This window comes from Balaenoptera borealis (assembly GCF_965194805.1).
Source record: "Balaenoptera borealis genome assembly, chromosome: 3".
Lineage (NCBI taxonomy): Eukaryota > Metazoa > Chordata > Mammalia > Artiodactyla > Balaenopteridae > Balaenoptera > Balaenoptera borealis.
In genome coordinates this window covers 128,324,873-128,345,636 of record NC_138866.1, presented here as the reverse complement: position 1 = coordinate 128,345,636, position 20,764 = coordinate 128,324,873, and positions in this window count along the sequence as shown.

Sequence of the window (20,764 nt, the reverse complement as noted above, 5' to 3'; positions counted from 1 at the left end):
CGTTCTCACTCATTTTGTTCAGATTTTCCAAGGAATGCATACAACGGTGTCATCATCGATCCAAGCACATGCTGGGACACTGCAGAACACAAAAGGGAAGGCCGTGGGTCTCTGCAGAGGAGCCATGACCTGGAAGTACTCCAACTGCCTGGGGAATCCACAGTCCTCAGACCACTCAGCAAGACCAACAATCAATCCACTCTTGCAACCATTGGGCCCATCTGTGGAAATCCTAATATCCAATGGCACATCTTAGTATGGGTGAATGCCTACCGTCCTGAGATATCCACAGCCTTGCTCGGCAACGTGCACCCACCCCACTTTGTCCAGTTCTCCTTAGCACATCCAGTCATCAGACAACGCGAAGGTCTTCTTCTCTTTGCCGACAGCCAGCCTTACTCTGCAACTGCACCTGAGAAGTGGACAGAAATCAGGCAGGTTTCTGAATTGCACAAGGGTCCTCAGAGAACATGATTTTTGGGAACACTTAACCTGGGCGTGAGCCTGGAACCTGCTTCCCAAGTACCACTATCCCTTACCGAAAACTGATTGTGTGTCTCACAGCACGACTGAAGGAAGTTACGCACGTACATTGCTCGGTGTGTGAGACGCTATATGTGTGTATTCACACGTGTGGGCGTGTGTGACTGTGACTGTGCACGAGGATGCGTTTGTGGATACCTGTGTGTGCCGCTAAACACGCGTCTTGGTCTCTGGGTGTCCCTGTGGCCCTCTGCAGACGCCTCTAACAGTAATCGTCATAGTTTATACACAGCACCCTGGTTGGACCCCCAACTGAAAGGAGAAAGACCCCTGTCAGCTTCATGAGGCCACATGCGAACTTTGAACCCCAGGCTGTCAAAATAGGCCACAGACTCCCGCTCTCCCACAGCCACGCCTTCTGACCAAAGCACAAAGACTGGACGAGACCTCCCTCCCGGCCGTGGGTGTCACACCTATATGGACCTGGAGATCCTGCCACCTACCACCACATCTGATGTGCCCTTGGGGTCACTCCCAGTGCTCCCGGAAGCAAGGTAACCTCCCATGGGCAGGCTGACACCGACCTGCAGTTGCCGACAGGCAAGATGCAGCCTGGCACTTCTCAAGGGGTTAACGGACTTCGGCCCAAGTGCCTCATCTCGCCACCTAGACCAAATCACTTCCCATGACCCCGTGGGAATGCCCTCAATGGGAAGTGTTGGGCTTCAGCAACCATGACACAGGTTGGAACCCCACAGCGGAAATTAGGCCACCTTCCCGGACACGTATAGGCAAGCTTCCAACTGGTAGGCTTTGCGGCCCTGACCACTGAGGAAACGCTCAAACGCTACACAGCCTCGTCCTAAGTGCCCTCCTCCTGCCTGCAGGGCGACTCGACTCTACTTGAAGCCACAGACATCATGTGAACACGGAGACACTGAACAGCAGGGAAGACACACCGCAAGCCTGTCTGCTTTGATGACGCCCACCCCACCCCATGCATCCTGGCAATTCTCCACTGCCACAGCGACACTACCGAGGCACTCACAGTGATCAAAGGCACTGTCCCCGACGACCACAGACAGACTTTCAACGGAAAACCTTTGCCACACGAGGGGACCTGGAAACTTGAAAGGGCACAGTGGCTGTCCACGACAGTGCGCCTGGCGTCGCAACAGTGCCCCCACCTCTGTCCCCCCAACGGACTGCTCCAGGTAAACCTCTGGCTGTTCGCAAGCCGAGTCATGCCCCCCCCCGGGAGAAGCACTTTCGCTTTACACATTCCCAAACAAGGTAACAAAGAGGCCAAAGGGGATGTTCGCATAACTAAACATCCTCCAAGGAGGCCAGCAGAGACGCGTCACCATGTCAATCTTCTTTACGTCTCGCAAGACACCCTTTGGGTGTCTTTCCTCCGGCAATGGGATTCCAACTCTACACAGGTTACCTACCTCACCTCATCCACTTGAACTGCCAAAGCCTTCCCCTCCATAGGCAGCTGATGCCAGCCAATCACGAACATGACACATCCTTGGGAAGCCGAGGCCAGCACCTGCAACCCAATTATGATAGCCTATTCCACGACATCACAAAGGACATGTCCTCATCTTCCCTTCCCTTCCTGTACGGGCCATCAGTGATCCACGCAGGTTTAAATTCAGCACTCATTCCTCTCCCCACTCCACGATGACCCACTTGGCATCAACACTGTGCCGGGAGTTAAAGTAGAGAAGCAAACAAGGGCAGCAGCGAGGCCTAATCCATCATCCCCTTTCCGCCGATGCCCAACCGAGCTCACCCCTGCCCATTGCTCCAGCCTCACTAGGCACTCAAGAAGCTCACCGTGAAAAACGCAAGAACAGGGAGGGCCACAGGCCTGGCCTGAGGTTCCAGGCACCAACCAGGGACGCTTGCTCTTCTTGGCTTCCAGAATCAACCCCCAAAATGGCATGCACGAAGCGTGATCCTGGCCAAAACTCACCTCCCAACTGCAAGCTAACTGGGCCTAGACCAGCACACACTCTGACTCTTAAGACCAGCAGGAGAGCCTGCCCCCTCGCATTCCCTCAACAGCCATTCAGCAGGGACCCGGGATTCACAGATAACACAGCTTATGTGCAGACACGGTCAACCCTCAGACAGGAGACCCTCCAATACTGGAGTCCTTGGTGGTGTTTGCATGCATGTCAGCGGAAGACGCTGGCCCTCATTCCTAACTGTCCTCTCCCCCTGAGAGAGGAAACGTGCTGAACCTCAGTTTCGATGACGAGACGGTAGAGTGTTCTCACTCATTTGGCTCAGATTTTCCAAGGAATGCATGCAAGGGTGTCATCATCAATCCAAGCACATGCTGGGACGCTGCAGAACACAACCGGGGTCTGCGCGGGACACTGTACAGGAGCCATGAGCCTGGGCTACCCCTATAGCCTGGAGAATCCACAGCCCTCAGGCCACTCAGCAAGGGGAACAATCAATCCACTCTTGCAGCCATTGGGCCCGTGTGAGGAAAACCTAATATCTAACGGCACATCTTGGGGTGCTTGAATACCTACCATCCTGAGTTATCCACGACCACGCTTGGGGACATGGGCCCGCCTCACTTTTTCCAGTTCTTCTTAGCACCTCCAGTCATCAGAGCACACGAAGGTCTTCTTGTTTGTGCCGACGGCCAGCCTTTCCCAGCAACTGCACCTGAGAAGTGGACAGAAATCACCGAGGCTTCATAAGTGGACCGGTGTCCTCACAGGACATGATCCATAAAAACAGTTACCTGGCCTTGAGCTCTGAAACTGCTTCCCAAGGACCTCTAACCCTTACCGAGAATTGACTGCATGTCTGATAGTACGACTGCAGGAAGTTAGGCACATATGTTGGCCGGTGTCTGAGAGGCTGTATGTGTGTGTTCACGCGTGTGCGCATGTGTGACTGTGACTACGCATGCGGACGTGCTTGTGGGTTTCTCTGTGTGCCGCTGCATACGCGTCTTGGTCTCTGTGTGTCCCTATGGCCCTGTGAAGAGGAGTCCAACAATAAAAGAAATAGTTTATACACAGCACCCTGGTTAGACCCCTAACTGAAAGGAGAAAGAATCCTGTCAGCTTTAAGAGGCCGCAGACACACTTTGACCCCCAGGGGCTGTTGAAATAGTCCACGGACTCCCGCTCTCCTACAGCCACGCCTTCTGACCAAAACACAAAGCCTCGATGAGACCTGCCTCCGGGCCTTGGCTGTGACATCGACATGCACCTCGAGACTCTGTCAGCTACCAGTATATCTGATGGGCATTTGGGGTCACTCGCAGCACTTCCGGAAGCAAGGGAACTCCCATGGTCGGGCCGACACCGACCGGCAGCTGTCTACTGCCAAGATGCAGTCTGAAAACACTCAAGGGGCTAACGAACGTGGGCACACGTGACACTTCTCGCCAACTAGGCCTAATCACTTTCCATTGACCCGTGGGAATGCCCACCACAGGAAGTGGTGGGCTTCAGCCACCATGACCCATGTCAGATCCCCACGGCGGAAACTAGTCCACATTCCCAGCCACGTCTCAGGCAGCTCCCATCTTGAATGTTCGCGGCCCTGACCCCTAAGGAAATGCTCAAACCCTTGAAAGCCTCGTCCTACATGCCCTCCTCCAGCCCACAGGGCGACACGACCCTACTGGAAACCACAAACATCTTCAGAACACGGGAACACTGAACACCAGGGAAGACAGACCGCAAGCCTGTCTCCTTCGTTGATGCTGATCCCACACCATGCATCCTGGAAATTCTCCACTGCCACAGTGACACTACCGAGTAACTCACAGTGATCAAAGGCATGGTCCCCGAGGACCACAGACAAACTTTCAATGGAAGACCTCTGCCATGCGAGGGAACTTGGAAGCCTGAAAGGGAACAGTGGCTGGCCACGGCGGAACAGCAGGCATGGCAATGGGGCCCCCATCTCTGCCCCACCAATGTACTGCTCCAGATAAACCTCTGACTGTTCGAAAGGCCTGCGTGCTACACCGGCCGGTCGCGTCATTCCCCCACGGGAGAAACACTTTCGCTTTACACATTGCCAAACAAGGGAACAAAGCGGCCAAAGGGGATGTTTGCATAACTCAACTACCTGCAAGGAGGCCGGCACAGACGCCTCACCATGTCGATCTTCTCTACTTCCCGCAAGACACCCTTTGGGTGTCATTCCTCGGGCAACGGGATCGCAACTCTACACAGCTTACCTACCTCAACTCACCCACTTGAACTGCCAAAGCCATCCGCTCCATAGGCAGCTAAGGCCAGCCCATCACGAACAAGACACATTCTTGGGAAGCCGAGGCCAGCGCCTGCAACCCAATGATGACAACCCATCCCACGACATCACACAGGACCTTTCCTCATGATACCTTACCTTTCTCTCCAGGCCAGCAGCCACCAGCCAGGCTGAAATGCTTCACTCGATCCACACCCCACTCCACGAAGATCCACTTAGCGCCAACAGTGTGCCGGCAACTTCAGCAGAGGAGCTGACAGGGGCAGCACTGAGGCCTAAACCATCAGCCCCCTTCCGCCATCGCCCAACTCCAGCCCACGCCCGCCCACTGCTCCAGCCACACGGGGCAGTCAAGAACCTCACTGCACGAAACACAACAACAGAGAGGGCCACAGGCCTGGCCTGAGGCTCCAGGCTCCAACCAGGGAAGCTTGCTCATTTTGGCTTCCATAATCAACCTCGGAAGCAGCATGCACAAAGTGTGATCCTGTCCAAAAATCACCTCTCCAAGATGCAAGCTTACTGGGTCTATACCAGAACACATTCCGACCCTGAAGACTAGCAGGAAAGCCTGCCCTCTTGCATTCCCTCAACGGCCTTTTAGCAGGGACCGGGGATTCATAGATGACCCAGCTTATGGGCAGACATGGTCGACCCTCAGACAGGAGCCCCTCCAATGCTGGAGCCCTTAGTGGGGTTTGCATGCCTGTCAGCAAGGGACGTTGGCCCTCACTCCTAACTGTCCCATACTCCCGAGACAGGAAACGTGCTGGACCTCAGTTTCGATGAGGAGACGGTAGAGCGTTCTCACTCATTTTGTTCAGATTTTCCAAGGAATGCATACAAGGGTGTCATCATCGATCCAAGCACATGCTGGGACACTGCAGAACACAAAAGGGAAGGCCGTGGGTCTCTGCAGAGGAGCCATGACCTGGAAGTACTCCAACTGCCTGGGGAATCCACAGTCCTCAGACCACTCAGCAAGACCAACAATCAATCCACTCTTGCAACCATTGGGCCCATCTGTGGAAATCCTAATATCCAATGGCACATCTTAGTATGGGTGAATGCCTACCGTCCTGAGATATCCACAGCCTTGCTCGGCAACGTGCACCCACCCCACTTTGTCCAGTTCTCCTTAGCACATCCAGTCATCAGACAACGTGAAGGTCTTCTTCTCTTTGCCGACAGCCAGCCTTACTCTGCAACTGCACCTGAGAAGTGGACAGAAATCAGGCAGGTTTCTGAATTGCACAAGGGTCCTCAGAGAACATGATTTTTGGGAACACTTAACCTGGGCGTGAGCCTGGAACCTGCTTCCCAAGTACCACTATCCCTTACCGAAAACTGATTGTGTGTCTCACAGCACGACTGAAGGAAGTTACGCACGTACATTGCTCGGTGTGTGAGACGCTATATGTGTGTATTCACACGTGTGGGCGTGTGTGACTGTGACTGTGCACGAGGATGCGTTTGTGGATACCTGTGTGTGCTGCTAAACACGCGTCTTGGTCTCTGGGTGTCCCTGTGGCCCTCTGCAGACGCCTCTAACAGTAATCGTCATAGTTTATACACAGCACCCTGGTTGGACCCCCAACTGAAAGGAGAAAGACCCCTGTCAGCTTCATGAGGCCACATGCGAACTTTGAACCCCAGGCTGTCAAAATAGGCCACAGACTCCCGCTCTCCCACAGCCACGCCTTCTGACCAAAGCACAAAGACTGGACGAGACCTCCCTCCCGGCCGTGGGTGTCACACCTATATGGACCTGGAGATCCTGCCACCTACCACCACATCTGATGTGCCCTTGGGGTCACTCCCAGTGCTCCCGGAAGCAAGGTAACCTCCCATGGGCAGGCTGACACCGACCTGCAGTTGCCGACAGGCAAGATGCAGCCTGGCACTTCTCAAGGGGTTAACGGACTTCGGCCCAAGTGTCTCATCTCGCCACCTAGACCAAATCACTTCCCATGACCCCGTGGGAATGCCCTCAATGGGAAGTGTTGGGCTTCAGCAACCATGACACAGGTTGGAACCCCACAGCGGAAATTAGGCCACCTTCCCGGACACGTATAGGCAAGCTTCCAACTGGTAGGCTTTGCGGCCCTGACCACTGAGGAAACGCTCAAACGCTACACAGCCTCGTCCTAAGTGCCCTCCTCCTGCCTGCAGGGCGACTCGACTCTACTTGAAGCCACAGACATCATGTGAACACGGAGACACTGAACAGCAGGGAAGACACACCGCAAGCCTGTCTGCTTTGATGACGCCCACCCCACCCCATGCATCCTGGCAATTCTCCACTGCCACAGCGACACTACCGAGGCACTCACAGTGATCAAAGGCACTGTCCCCGACGACCACAGACAGACTTTCAACGGAAAACCTTTGCCACACGAGGGGACCTGGAAACTTGAAAGGGCACAGTGGCTGTCCACGACAGTGCGCCTGGCGTCGCAACAGTGCCCCCACCTCTGTCCCCCCAACGGACTGCTCCAGGTAAACCTCTGGCTGTTCGCAAGCCGAGTCATGCCCCCCCGGGAGAAGCACTTTCGCTTTACACATTCCCAAACAAGGTAACAAAGAGGCCAAAGGGGATGTTCGCATAACTAAACATCCTCCAAGGAGACCAGCAGAGACGCGTCACCATGTCAATCTTCTTTACGTCTCGCAAGACACCCTTTGGGTGTCTTTCCTCTGGCAATGGGATTCCAACTCTACACAGGTTACCTACCTCACCTCATCCACTTGAACTGCCAAAGCCTTCCCCTCCATAGGCAGCTGATGCCAGCCAATCACGAACATGACACATCCTTGGGAAGCCGAGGCCAGCACCTGCAACCCAATTATGATAGCCTATTCCACGACATCACAAAGGACATGTCCTCATCTTCCCTTCCCTTCCTGTACGGGCCATCAGTGATCCACGCAGGTTTAAATTCAGCACTCATTCCTCTCCCCACTCCACGATGACCCACTTGGCATCAACACTGTGCCGGGAGTTAAAGTAGAGAAGCAAACAAGGGCAGCAGCGAGGCCTAATCCATCAGCCCCTTTCCGCCGATGCCCAACCGAGCTCACCCCTGCCCATTGCTCCAGCCTCACTAGGCACTCAAGAAGCTCACCGTGAAAAACGCAAGAACAGGGAGGGCCACAGGCCTGGCCTGAGGTTCCAGGCACCAACCAGGGACACTTGCTCTTCTTGGCTTCCAGAATCAACCCCCAAAATGGCATGCACGAAGCGTGATCCTGGCCAAAACTCACCTCCCAACTGCAAGCTAACTGGGCCTAGACCAGCACACACTCTGACTCTTAAGACCAGCAGGAGAGCCTGCCCCCTCGCATTCCCTCAACAGCCATTCAGCAGGGACCCGGGATTCACAGATAACACAGCTTATGTGCAGACACGGTCAACCCTCAGACAGGAGACCCTCCAATACTGGAGTCCTTGGTGGTGTTTGCATGCATGTCAGCGGAAGACGCTGGCCCTCATTCCTAACTGTCCTCTCCCCCTGAGAGAGGAAACGTGCTGAACCTCAGTTTCGATGACGAGACGGTAGAGTGTTCTCACTCATTTGGCTCAGATTTTCCAAGGAATGCATGCAAGGGTGTCATCATCAATCCAAGCACATGCTGGGACGCTGCAGAACACAACCGGGGTCTGCGCGGGACACTGTACAGGAGCCATGAGCCTGGGCTACCCCTAAAGCCTGGAGAATCCACAGCCCTCAGGCCACTCAGCAAGGGGAACAATCAATCCACTCTTGCAGCCATTGGGCCCGTGTGAGGAAAACCTAATATCTAACGGCACATCTTGGGGTGCTTGAATACCTACCATCCTGAGTTATCCACGACCACGCTTGGGGACATGGGCCCGCCTCACTTTTTCCAGTTCTTCTTAGCACCTCCAGTCATCAGAGCACACGAAGGTCTTCTTGTTTGTGCCGACGGCCAGCCTTTCCCAGCAACTGCACCTGAGAAGTGGACAGAAATCACCGAGGCTTAATAAGTGGACCGGTGTCCTCACAGGACATGATCCATAAAAACATTTACCTGGCCTTGAGCTCTGAAACTGCTTCCCAAGGACCTCTAACCCTTACCGAGAATTGACTGCATGTCTGATAGTACGACTGCAGGAAGTTAGGCACATATGTTGGCCGGTGTCTGAGAGGCTGTATGTGTGTGTTCACGCGTGTGCGCATGTGTGACTGTGACTACGCATGCGGACGTGCTTGTGGGTTTCTCTGTGTGCCGCTGCATACGCGTCTTGGTCTCTGTGTGTCCCTATGGCCCTGTGAAGAGGAGTCCAACAATAAAAGAAATAGTTTATACACAGCACCCTGGTTAGACCCCTAACTGAAAGGAGAAAGAATCCTGTCAGCTTTAAGAGGCCGCAGACACACTTTGACCCCCAGGGGCTGTTGAAATAGTCCACGGACTCCCGCTCTCCTACAGCCACGCCTTCTGACCAAAACACAAAGCCTCGATGAGACCTGCCTCCGGGCCTTGGCTGTGACATCGACATGCACCTCGAGACTCTGTCAGCTACCAGTATATCTGATGGGCATTTGGGGTCACTCGCAGCACTTCCGGAAGCAAGGGAACTCCCATGGTCGGGCCGACACCGACCGGCAGCTGTCTACTGCCAAGATGCAGTCTGAAAACACTCAAGGGGCTAACGAACGTGGGCCCACGTGCCACTTCTCGCCAACTAGGCCTAATCACTTTCCATTGACCCGTGGGAATGCCCACCACAGGAAGTGGTGGGCTTCAGCCACCATGACCCATGTCGGATCCCCATGGCGGAAACTAGTCCACATTCCCAGCCACGTCTCAGGCAGCTCCCATCTTGAATGTTCGCGGCCCTGACCCCTAAGGAAACGCTCAAACCCTTGAAAGCCTCGTCCTACATGCCCTCCTCCAGCCCACAGGGCGACACGACCCTACTGGAAACCACAAACATCTTCAGAACACGGGAACACTGAACACCAGGGAAGACAGACCGCAAGCCTGTCTCCTTCGTTGATGCTGATCCCACACCATGCATCCTGGAAATTCTCCACTGCCACAGTGACACTACCGAGTAACTCACAGTGATCAAAGGCATGGTCCCCGAGGACCACAGACAAACTTTCAATGGAAGACCTCTGCCATGCGAGGGAACTTGGAAGCCTGAAAGGGAACAGTGGCTGGCCACGGCGGAACAGCAGGCATGGCAATGGGGCCCCCATCTCTGCCCCACCAATGTACTGCTCCAGATAAACCTCTGACTGTTCGAAAGGCCTGCGTGCTACACCGGCCGGTCGCGTCATTCCCCCACGGGAGAAACACTTTCGCTTTACACATTGCCAAACAAGGGAACAAAGCGGCCAAAGGGGATGTTTGCATAACACAACTGCCTGCAAGGAGGCCGGCACAGACGCCTCACCATGTCGATCTTCTCTACTTCCCGCAAGACACCCTTTGGGTGTCATTCCTCGGGCAACGGGATCGCAACTCTACACAGCTTACCTACCTCAACTCACCCACTTGAACTGCCAAAGCCATCCGCTCCATAGGCAGCTTAGGCCAGCCCATCACGAACAAGACACATTCTTGGGAAGCCGAGGCCAGCGCCTGCAACCCAATGATGACAACCCATCCCACGACATCACACAGGACCTTTCCTCATGATACCTTACCTTTCTCTCCAGGCCAGCAGCCACCACCCAGGCTGAAATGCTTCACTCGATCCACACCCCACTCCACGAAGATCCACTTAGCGCCAACAGTGTGCCGGCAACTTCAGCAGCGGAGCTGACAGGGGCAGCACTGAGCCCTAAACCATCAGCCCCCTTCCGCCATCGCCCAACTCCAGCCCACGCCCGCCCACTGCTCCAGCCACACGGGGCAGTCAAGAACCTCACTGCACGAAACACAACAACAGAGAGGGCCACAGGCCTGGCCTGAGGCTCCAGGCTCCAACCAGGGAAGCTTGCTCATTTTGGCTTCCATAATCAACCTCGGAAGCAGCATGCACAAAGTGTGATCCTGTCCAAAAATCACCTCTCCAAGATGCAAGCTTACTGGGTCTATACCAGAACACACTCCGACCCTGAAGACTAGCAGGAAAGCCTGCCCTCTTGCATTCCCTCAACGGCCTTTTAGCAGGGACCGGGGATTCATAGATGACCCAGCTTATGGGCAGACATGGTCGACCCTCAGACAGGAGCCCCTCCAATGCTGGAGCCCTTAGTGGGGTTTGCATGCCTGTCAGCAAGGGACGTTGGCCCTCACTCCTAACTGTCCCATACTCCCGAGACAGGAAACGTGCTGCACCTCAGTTTCGATGAGGAGACGGTAGAGCGTTCTCACTCATTTTGTTCAGATTTTCCAAGGAATGCATACAACGGTGTCATCATCGATCCAAGCACATGCTGGGACACTGCAGAACACAAAAGGGAAGGCCGTGGGTCTCTGCAGAGGAGCCATGACCTGGAAGTACTCCAACTGCCTGGGGAATCCACAGTCCTCAGGCCACTCAGCAAGACCAACAATCAATCCACTCTTGCAACCATTGGGCCCATCTGTGGAAATCCTAATATCCAATGGCACATCTTAGTATGGGTGAATGCCTACCGTCCTGAGATATCCACAGCCTTGCTCGGCAACGTGCACCCACCCCACTTTGTCCAGTTCTCCTTAGCACATCCAGTCATCAGACAACGCGAAGGTCTTCTTCTCTTTGCCGACAGCCAGCCTTACTCTGCAACTGCACCTGAGAAGTGGACAGAAATCAGGCAGGTTTCTGAATTGCACAAGGGTCCTCAGAGAACATGATTTTTGGGAACACTTAACCTGGGCGTGAGCCTGGAACCTGCTTCCCAAGTACCACTATCCCTTACCGAAAACTGATTGTGTGTCTCACAGCACGACTGAAGGAAGTTACGCACGTACATTGCTCGGTGTGTGAGACGCTATATGTGTGTATTCACACGTGTGGGCGTGTGTGACTGTGACTGTGCACGAGGATGCGTTTGTGGATACCTGTGTGTGCCGCTAAACACGCGTCTTGGTCTCTGGGTGTCCCTGTGGCCCTCTGCAGACGCCTCTAACAGTAATCGTCATAGTTTATACACAGCACCCTGGTTGGACCCCCAACTGAAAGGAGAAAGACCCCTGTCAGCTTCATGAGGCCACATGCGAACTTTGAACCCCAGGCTGTCAAAATAGGCCACAGACTCCCGCTCTCCCACAGCCACGCCTTCTGACCAAAGCACAAAGACTGGACGAGACCTCCCTCCCGGCCGTGGGTGTCACACCTATATGGACCTGGAGATCCTGCCACCTACCACCACATCTGATGTGCCCTTGGGGTCACTCCCAGTGCTCCCGGAAGCAAGGTAACCTCCCATGGGCAGGCTGACACCGACCTGCAGTTGCCGACAGGCAAGATGCAGCCTGGCACTTCTCAAGGGGTTAACGGACTTCGGCCCAAGTGCCTCATCTCGCCACCTAGACCAAATCACTTCCCATGACCCCGTGGGAATGCCCTCAATGGGAAGTGTTGGGCTTCAGCAACCATGACACAGGTTGGAACCCCACAGCGGAAATTAGGCCACCTTCCCGGACACGTATAGGCAAGCTTCCAACTGGTAGGCTTTGCGGCCCTGACCACTGAGGAAACGCTCAAACGCTACACAGCCTCGTCCTAAGTGCCCTCCTCCTGCCTGCAGGGCGACTCGACTCTACTTGAAGCCACAGACATCATGTGAACACGGAGACACTGAACAGCAGGGAAGACACACCGCAAGCCTGTCTGCTTTGATGACGCCCACCCCACCCCATGCATCCTGGCAATTCTCCACTGCCACAGCGACACTACCGAGGCACTCACAGTGATCAAAGGCACTGTCCCCGACGACCACAGACAGACTTTCAACGGAAAACCTTTGCCACACGAGGGGACCTGGAAACTTGAAAGGGCACAGTGGCTGTCCACGACAGTGCGCCTGGCGTCGCAACAGTGCCCCCACCTCTGTCCCCCCAACGGACTGCTCCAGGTAAACCTCTGGCTGTTCGCAAGCCGAGTCATGCCCCCCCCCGGGAGAAGCACTTTCGCTTTACACATTCCCAAACAAGGTAACAAAGAGGCCAAAGGGGATGTTCGCATAACTAAACATCCTCCAAGGAGGCCAGCAGAGACGCGTCACCATGTCAATCTTCTTTACGTCTCGCAAGACACCCTTTGGGTGTCTTTCCTCCGGCAATGGGATTCCAACTCTACACAGGTTACCTACCTCACCTCATCCACTTGAACTGCCAAAGCCTTCCCCTCCATAGGCAGCTGATGCCAGCCAATCACGAACATGACACATCCTTGGGAAGCCGAGGCCAGCACCTGCAACCCAATTATGATAGCCTATTCCACGACATCACAAAGGACATGTCCTCATCTTCCCTTCCCTTCCTGTACGGGCCATCAGTGATCCACGCAGGTTTAAATTCAGCACTCATTCCTCTCCCCACTCCACGATGACCCACTTGGCATCAACACTGTGCCGGGAGTTAAAGTAGAGAAGCAAACAAGGGCAGCAGCGAGGCCTAATCCATCATCCCCTTTCCGCCGATGCCCAACCGAGCTCACCCCTGCCCATTGCTCCAGCCTCACTAGGCACTCAAGAAGCTCACCGTGAAAAACGCAAGAACAGGGAGGGCCACAGGCCTGGCCTGAGGTTCCAGGCACCAACCAGGGACGCTTGCTCTTCTTGGCTTCCAGAATCAACCCCCAAAATGGCATGCACGAAGCGTGATCCTGGCCAAAACTCACCTCCCAACTGCAAGCTAACTGGGCCTAGACCAGCACACACTCTGACTCTTAAGACCAGCAGGAGAGCCTGCCCCCTCGCATTCCCTCAACAGCCATTCAGCAGGGACCCGGGATTCACAGATAACACAGCTTATGTGCAGACACGGTCAACCCTCAGACAGGAGACCCTCCAATACTGGAGTCCTTGGTGGTGTTTGCATGCATGTCAGCGGAAGACGCTGGCCCTCATTCCTAACTGTCCTCTCCCCCTGAGAGAGGAAACGTGCTGAACCTCAGTTTCGATGACGAGACGGTAGAGTGTTCTCACTCATTTGGCTCAGATTTTCCAAGGAATGCATGCAAGGGTGTCATCATCAATCCAAGCACATGCTGGGACGCTGCAGAACACAACCGGGGTCTGCGCGGGACACTGTACAGGAGCCATGAGCCTGGGCTACCCCTATAGCCTGGAGAATCCACAGCCCTCAGGCCACTCAGCAAGGGGAACAATCAATCCACTCTTGCAGCCATTGGGCCCGTGTGAGGAAAACCTAATATCTAACGGCACATCTTGGGGTGCTTGAATACCTACCATCCTGAGTTATCCACGACCACGCTTGGGGACATGGGCCCGCCTCACTTTTTCCAGTTCTTCTTAGCACCTCCAGTCATCAGAGCACACGAAGGTCTTCTTGTTTGTGCCGACGGCCAGCCTTTCCCAGCAACTGCACCTGAGAAGTGGACAGAAATCACCGAGGCTTCATAAGTGGACCGGTGTCCTCACAGGACATGATCCATAAAAACAGTTACCTGGCCTTGAGCTCTGAAACTGCTTCCCAAGGACCTCTAACCCTTACCGAGAATTGACTGCATGTCTGATAGTACGACTGCAGGAAGTTAGGCACATATGTTGGCCGGTGTCTGAGAGGCTGTATGTGTGTGTTCACGCGTGTGCGCATGTGTGACTGTGACTACGCATGCGGACGTGCTTGTGGGTTTCTCTGTGTGCCGCTGCATACGCGTCTTGGTCTCTGTGTGTCCCTATGGCCCTGTGAAGAGGAGTCCAACAATAAAAGAAATAGTTTATACACAGCACCCTGGTTAGACCCCTAACTGAAAGGAGAAAGAATCCTGTCAGCTTTAAGAGGCCGCAGACACACTTTGACCCCCAGGGGCTGTTGAAATAGTCCACGGACTCCCGCTCTCCTACAGCCACGCCTTCTGACCAAAACACAAAGCCTCGATGAGACCTGCCTCCGGGCCTTGGCTGTGACATCGACATGCACCTCGAGACTCTGTCAGCTACCAGTATATCTGATGGGCATTTGGGGTCACTCGCAGCACTTCCGGAAGCAAGGGAACTCCCATGGTCGGGCCGACACCGACCGGCAGCTGTCTACTGCCAAGATGCAGTCTGAAAACACTCAAGGGGCTAACGAACGTGGGCACACGTGACACTTCTCGCCAACTAGGCCTAATCACTTTCCATTGACCCGTGGGAATGCCCACCACAGGAAGTGGTGGGCTTCAGCCACCATGACCCATGTCAGATCCCCACGGCGGAAACTAGTCCACATTCCCAGCCACGTCTCAGGCAGCTCCCATCTTGAATGTTCGCGGCCCTGACCCCTAAGGAAATGCTCAAACCCTTGAAAGCCTCGTCCTACATGCCCTCCTCCAGCCCACAGGGCGACACGACCCTACTGGAAACCACAAACATCTTCAGAACACGGGAACACTGAACACCAGGGAAGACAGACCGCAAGCCTGTCTCCTTCGTTGATGCTGATCCCACACCATGCATCCTGGAAATTCTCCACTGCCACAGTGACACTACCGAGTAACTCACAGTGATCAAAGGCATGGTCCCCGAGGACCACAGACAAACTTTCAATGGAAGACCTCTGCCATGCGAGGGAACTTGGAAGCCTGAAAGGGAACAGTGGCTGGCCACGGCGGAACAGCAGGCATGGCAATGGGGCCCCCATCTCTGCCCCACCAATGTACTGCTCCAGATAAACCTCTGACTGTTCGAAAGGCCTGCGTGCTACACCGGCCGGTCGCGTCATTCCCCCACGGGAGAAACACTTTCGCTTTACACATTGCCAAACAAGGGAACAAAGCGGCCAAAGGGGATGTTTGCATAACTCAACTACCTGCAAGGAGGCCGGCACAGACGCCTCACCATGTCGATCTTCTCTACTTCCCGCAAGACACCCTTTGGGTGTCATTCCTCGGGCAACGGGATCGCAACTCTACACAGCTTACCTACCTCAACTCACCCACTTGAACTGCCAAAGCCATCCGCTCCATAGGCAGCTAAGGCCAGCCCATCACGAACAAGACACATTCTTGGGAAGCCGAGGCCAGCGCCTGCAACCCAATGATGACAACCCATCCCACGACATCACACAGGACCTTTCCTCATGATACCTTACCTTTCTCTCCAGGCCAGCAGCCACCAGCCAGGCTGAAATGCTTCACTCGATCCACACCCCACTCCACGAAGATCCACTTAGCGCCAACAGTGTGCCGGCAACTTCAGCAGAGGAGCTGACAGGGGCAGCACTGAGGCCTAAACCATCAGCCCCCTTCCGCCATCGCCCAACTCCAGCCCACGCCCGCCCACTGCTCCAGCCACACGGGGCAGTCAAGAACCTCACTGCACGAAACACAACAACAGAGAGGGCCACAGGCCTGGCCTGAGGCTCCAGGCTCCAACCAGGGAAGCTTGCTCATTTTGGCTTCCATAATCAACCTCGGAAGCAGCATGCACAAAGTGTGATCCTGTCCAAAAATCACCTCTCCAAGATGCAAGCTTACTGGGTCTATACCAGAACACATTCCGACCCTGAAGACTAGCAGGAAAGCCTGCCCTCTTGCATTCCCTCAACGGCCTTTTAGCAGGGACCGGGGATTCATAGATGACCCAGCTTATGGGCAGACATGGTCGACCCTCAGACAGGAGCCCCTCCAATGCTGGAGCCCTTAGTGGGGTTTGCATGCCTGTCAGCAAGGGACGTTGGCCCTCACTCCTAACTGTCCCATACTCCCGAGACAGGAAACGTGCTGGACCTCAGTTTCGATGAGGAGACGGTAGAGCGTTCTCACTCATTTTGTTCAGATTTTCCAAGGAATGCATACAAGGGTGTCATCATCGATCCAAGCACATGCTGGGACACTGCAGAACACAAAAGGGAAGGCCGTGGGTCTCTGCAGAGGAGCCATGACCTGGAAGTACTCCAACTGCCTGGGGAATCCACAGTCCTCAGACCACTCAGCAAGACCAACAATCAATCCACTCTTGCAACCATTGGGCCCATCTGTGGAAATCCTAATATCCAATGGCACATCTTAGTATGGGTGAATGCCTACCGTCCTGAGATATCCACAGCCTTGCTCGGCAACGTGCACCCACCCCACTTTGTCCAGTTCTCCTTAGCACATCCAGTCATCAGACAACGTGAAGGTCTTCTTCTCTTTGCCGACAGCCAGCCTTACTCTGCAACTGCACCTGAGAAGTGGACAGAAATCAGGCAGGTTTCTGAATTGCACAAGGGTCCTCAGAGAACATGATTTTTGGGAACACTTAACCTGGGCGTGAGCCTGGAACCTGCTTCCCAAGTACCACTATCCCTTACCGAAAACTGATTGTGTGTCTCACAGCACGACTGAAGGAAGTTACGCACGTACATTGCTCGGTGTGTGAGACGCTATATGTGTGTATTCACACGTGTGGGCGTGTGTGACTGTGACTGTGCACGAGGATGCGTTTGTGGATACCTGTGTGTGCTGCTAAACACGCGTCTTGGTCTCTGGGTGTCCCTGTGGCCCTCTGCAGACGCCTCTAACAGTAATCGTCATAGTTTATACACAGCACCCTGGTTGGACCCCCAACTGAAAGGAGAAAGACCCCTGTCAGCTTCATGAGGCCACATGCGAACTTTGAACCCCAGGCTGTCAAAATAGGCCACAGACTCCCGCTCTCCCACAGCCACGCCTTCTGACCAAAGCACAAAGACTGGACGAGACCTCCCTCCCGGCCGTGGGTGTCACACCTATATGGACCTGGAGATCCTGCCACCTACCACCACATCTGATGTGCCCTTGGGGTCACTCCCAGTGCTCCCGGAAGCAAGGTAACCTCCCATGGGCAGGCTGACACCGACCTGCAGTTGCCGACAGGCAAGATGCAGCCTGGCACTTCTCAAGGGGTTAACGGACTTCGGCCCAAGTGTCTCATCTCGCCACCTAGACCAAATCACTTCCCATGACCCCGTGGGAATGCCCTCAATGGGAAGTGTTGGGCTTCAGCAACCATGACACAGGTTGGAACCCCACAGCGGAAATTAGGCCACCTTCCCGGACACGTATAGGCAAGCTTCCAACTGGTAGGCTTTGCGGCCCTGACCACTGAGGAAACGCTCAAACGCTACACAGCCTCGTCCTAAGTGCCCTCCTCCTGCCTGCAGGGCGACTCGACTCTACTTGAAGCCACAGACATCATGTGAACACGGAGACACTGAACAGCAGGGAAGACACACCGCAAGCCTGTCTGCTTTGATGACGCCCACCCCACCCCATGCATCCTGGCAATTCTCCACTGCCACAGCGACACTACCGAGGCACTCACAGTGATCAAAGGCACTGTCCCCGACGACCACAGACAGACTTTCAACGGAAAACCTTTGCCACACGAGGGGACCTGGAAACTTGAAAGGGCACAGTGGCTGTCCACGACAGTGCGCCTGGCGTCGCAACAGTGCCCCCACCTCTGTCCCCCCAACGGACTGCTCCAGGTAAACCTCTGGCTGTTCGCAAGCCGAGTCATGCCCCCCCGGGAGAAGCACTTTCGCTTTACACATTCCCAAACAAGGTAACAAAGAGGCCAAAGGGGATGTTCGCATAACTAAACATCCTCCAAGGAGACCAGCAGAGACGCGTCACCATGTCAATCTTCTTTACGTCTCGCAAGACACCCTTTGGGTGTCTTTCCTCTGGCAATGGGATTCCAACTCTACACAGGTTACCTACCTCACCTCATCCACTTGAACTGCCAAAGCCTTCCCCTCCATAGGCAGCTGATGCCAGCCAATCACGAACATGACACATCCTTGGGAAGCCGAGGCCAGCACCTGCAACCCAATTATGATAGCCTATTCCACGACATCACAAAGGACATGTCCTCATCTTCCCTTCCCTTCCTGTACGGGCCATCAGTGATCCACGCAGGTTTAAATTCAGCACTCATTCCTCTCCCCACTCCACGATGACCCACTTGGCATCAACACTGTGCCGGGAGTTAAAGTAGAGAAGCAAACAAGGGCAGCAGCGAGGCCTAATCCATCAGCCCCTTTCCGCCGATGCCCAACCGAGCTCACCCCTGCCCATTGCTCCAGCCTCACTAGGCACTCAAGAAGCTCACCGTGAAAAACGCAAGAACAGGGAGGGCCACAGGCCTGGCCTGAGGTTCCAGGCACCAACCAGGGACGCTTGCTCTTCTTGGCTTCCAGAATCAACCCCCAAAATGGCATGCACGAAGCGTGATCCTGGCCAAAACTCACCTCCCAACTGCAAGCTAACTGGGCCTAGACCAGCACACACTCTGACTCTTAAGACCAGCAGGAGAGCCTGCCCCCTCGCATTCCCTCAACAGCCATTCAGCAGGGACCCGGGATTCACAGATAACACAGCTTATGTGCAGACACGGTCAACCCTCAGACAGGAGACCCTCCAATACTGGAGTCCTTGGTGGTGTTTGCATGCATGTCAGCGGAAGACGCTGGCCCTCATTCCTAACTGTCCTCTCCCCCTGAGAGAGGAAACGTGCTGAACCTCAGTTTCGATGACGAGACGGTAGAGTGTTCTCACTCATTTGGCTCAGATTTTCCAAGGAATGCATGCAAGGGTGTCATCATCAATCCAAGCACATGCTGGGACGCTGCAGAACACAACCGGGGTCTGCGCGGGACACTGTACAGGAGCCATGAGCCTGGGCTACCCCTAAAGCCTGGAGAATCCACAGCCCTCAGGCCACTCAGCAAGGGGAACAATCAATCCACTCTTGCAGCCATTGGGCCCGTGTGAGGAAAACCTAATATCTAACGGCACATCTTGGGGTGCTTGAATACCTACCATCCTGAGTTATCCACGACCACGCTTGGGGACATGGGCCCGCCTCACTTTTTCCAGTTCTTCTTAGCACCTCCAGTCATCAGAGCACACGAAGGTCTTCTTGTTTGTGCCGACGGCCAGCCTTTCCCAGCAACTGCACCTGAGAAGTGGACAGAAATCACCGAGGCTTAATAAGTGGACCGGTGTCCTCACAGGACATGATCCATAAAAACATTTACCTGGCCTTGAGCTCTGAAACTGCTTCCCAAGGACCTCTAACCCTTACCGAGAATTGACTGCATGTCTGATAGTACGACTGCAGGAAGTTAGGCACATATGTTGGCCGGTGTCTGAGAGGCTGTATGTGTGTGTTCACGCGTGTGCGCATGTGTGACTGTGACTACGCATGCGGACGTGCTTGTGGGTTTCTCTGTGTGCCGCTGCATACGCGTCTTGGTCTCTGTGTGTCCCTATGGCCCTGTGAAGAGGAGTCCAACAATAAAAGAAATAGTTTATACACAGCACCCTGGTTAGACCCCTAACTGAAAGGAGAAAGAATCCTGTCAGCTTTAAGAGGCCGCAGACACACTTTGACCCCCAGGGGCTGTTGAAATAGTCCACGGACTCCCGCTCTCCTACAGCCACGCCTTCTGACCAAAACACAAAGCCTCGATGAGACCTGCCTCCGGGCCTTGGCTGTGACATCGACATGCACCTCGAGACTCTGTCAGCTACCAGTATATCTGATGGGCATTTGGGGTCACTCGCAGCACTTCCGGAAGCAAGGGAACTCCCATGGTCGGGCCGACACCGACCGGCAGCTGTCTACTGCCAAGATGCAGTCTGAAAACACTCAAGGGGCTAACGAACGTGGGCCCACGTGCCACTTCTCGCCAACTAGGCCTAATCACTTTCCATTGACCCGTGGGAATGCCCACCACAGGAAGTGGTGGGCTTCAGCCACCATGACCCATGTCGGATCCCCATGGCGGAAACTAGTCCACATTCCCAGCCACGTCTCAGGCAGCTCCCATCTTGAATGTTCGCGGCCCTGACCCCTAAGGAAACGCTCAAACCCTTGAAAGCCTCGTCCTACATGCCCTCCTCCAGCCCACAGGG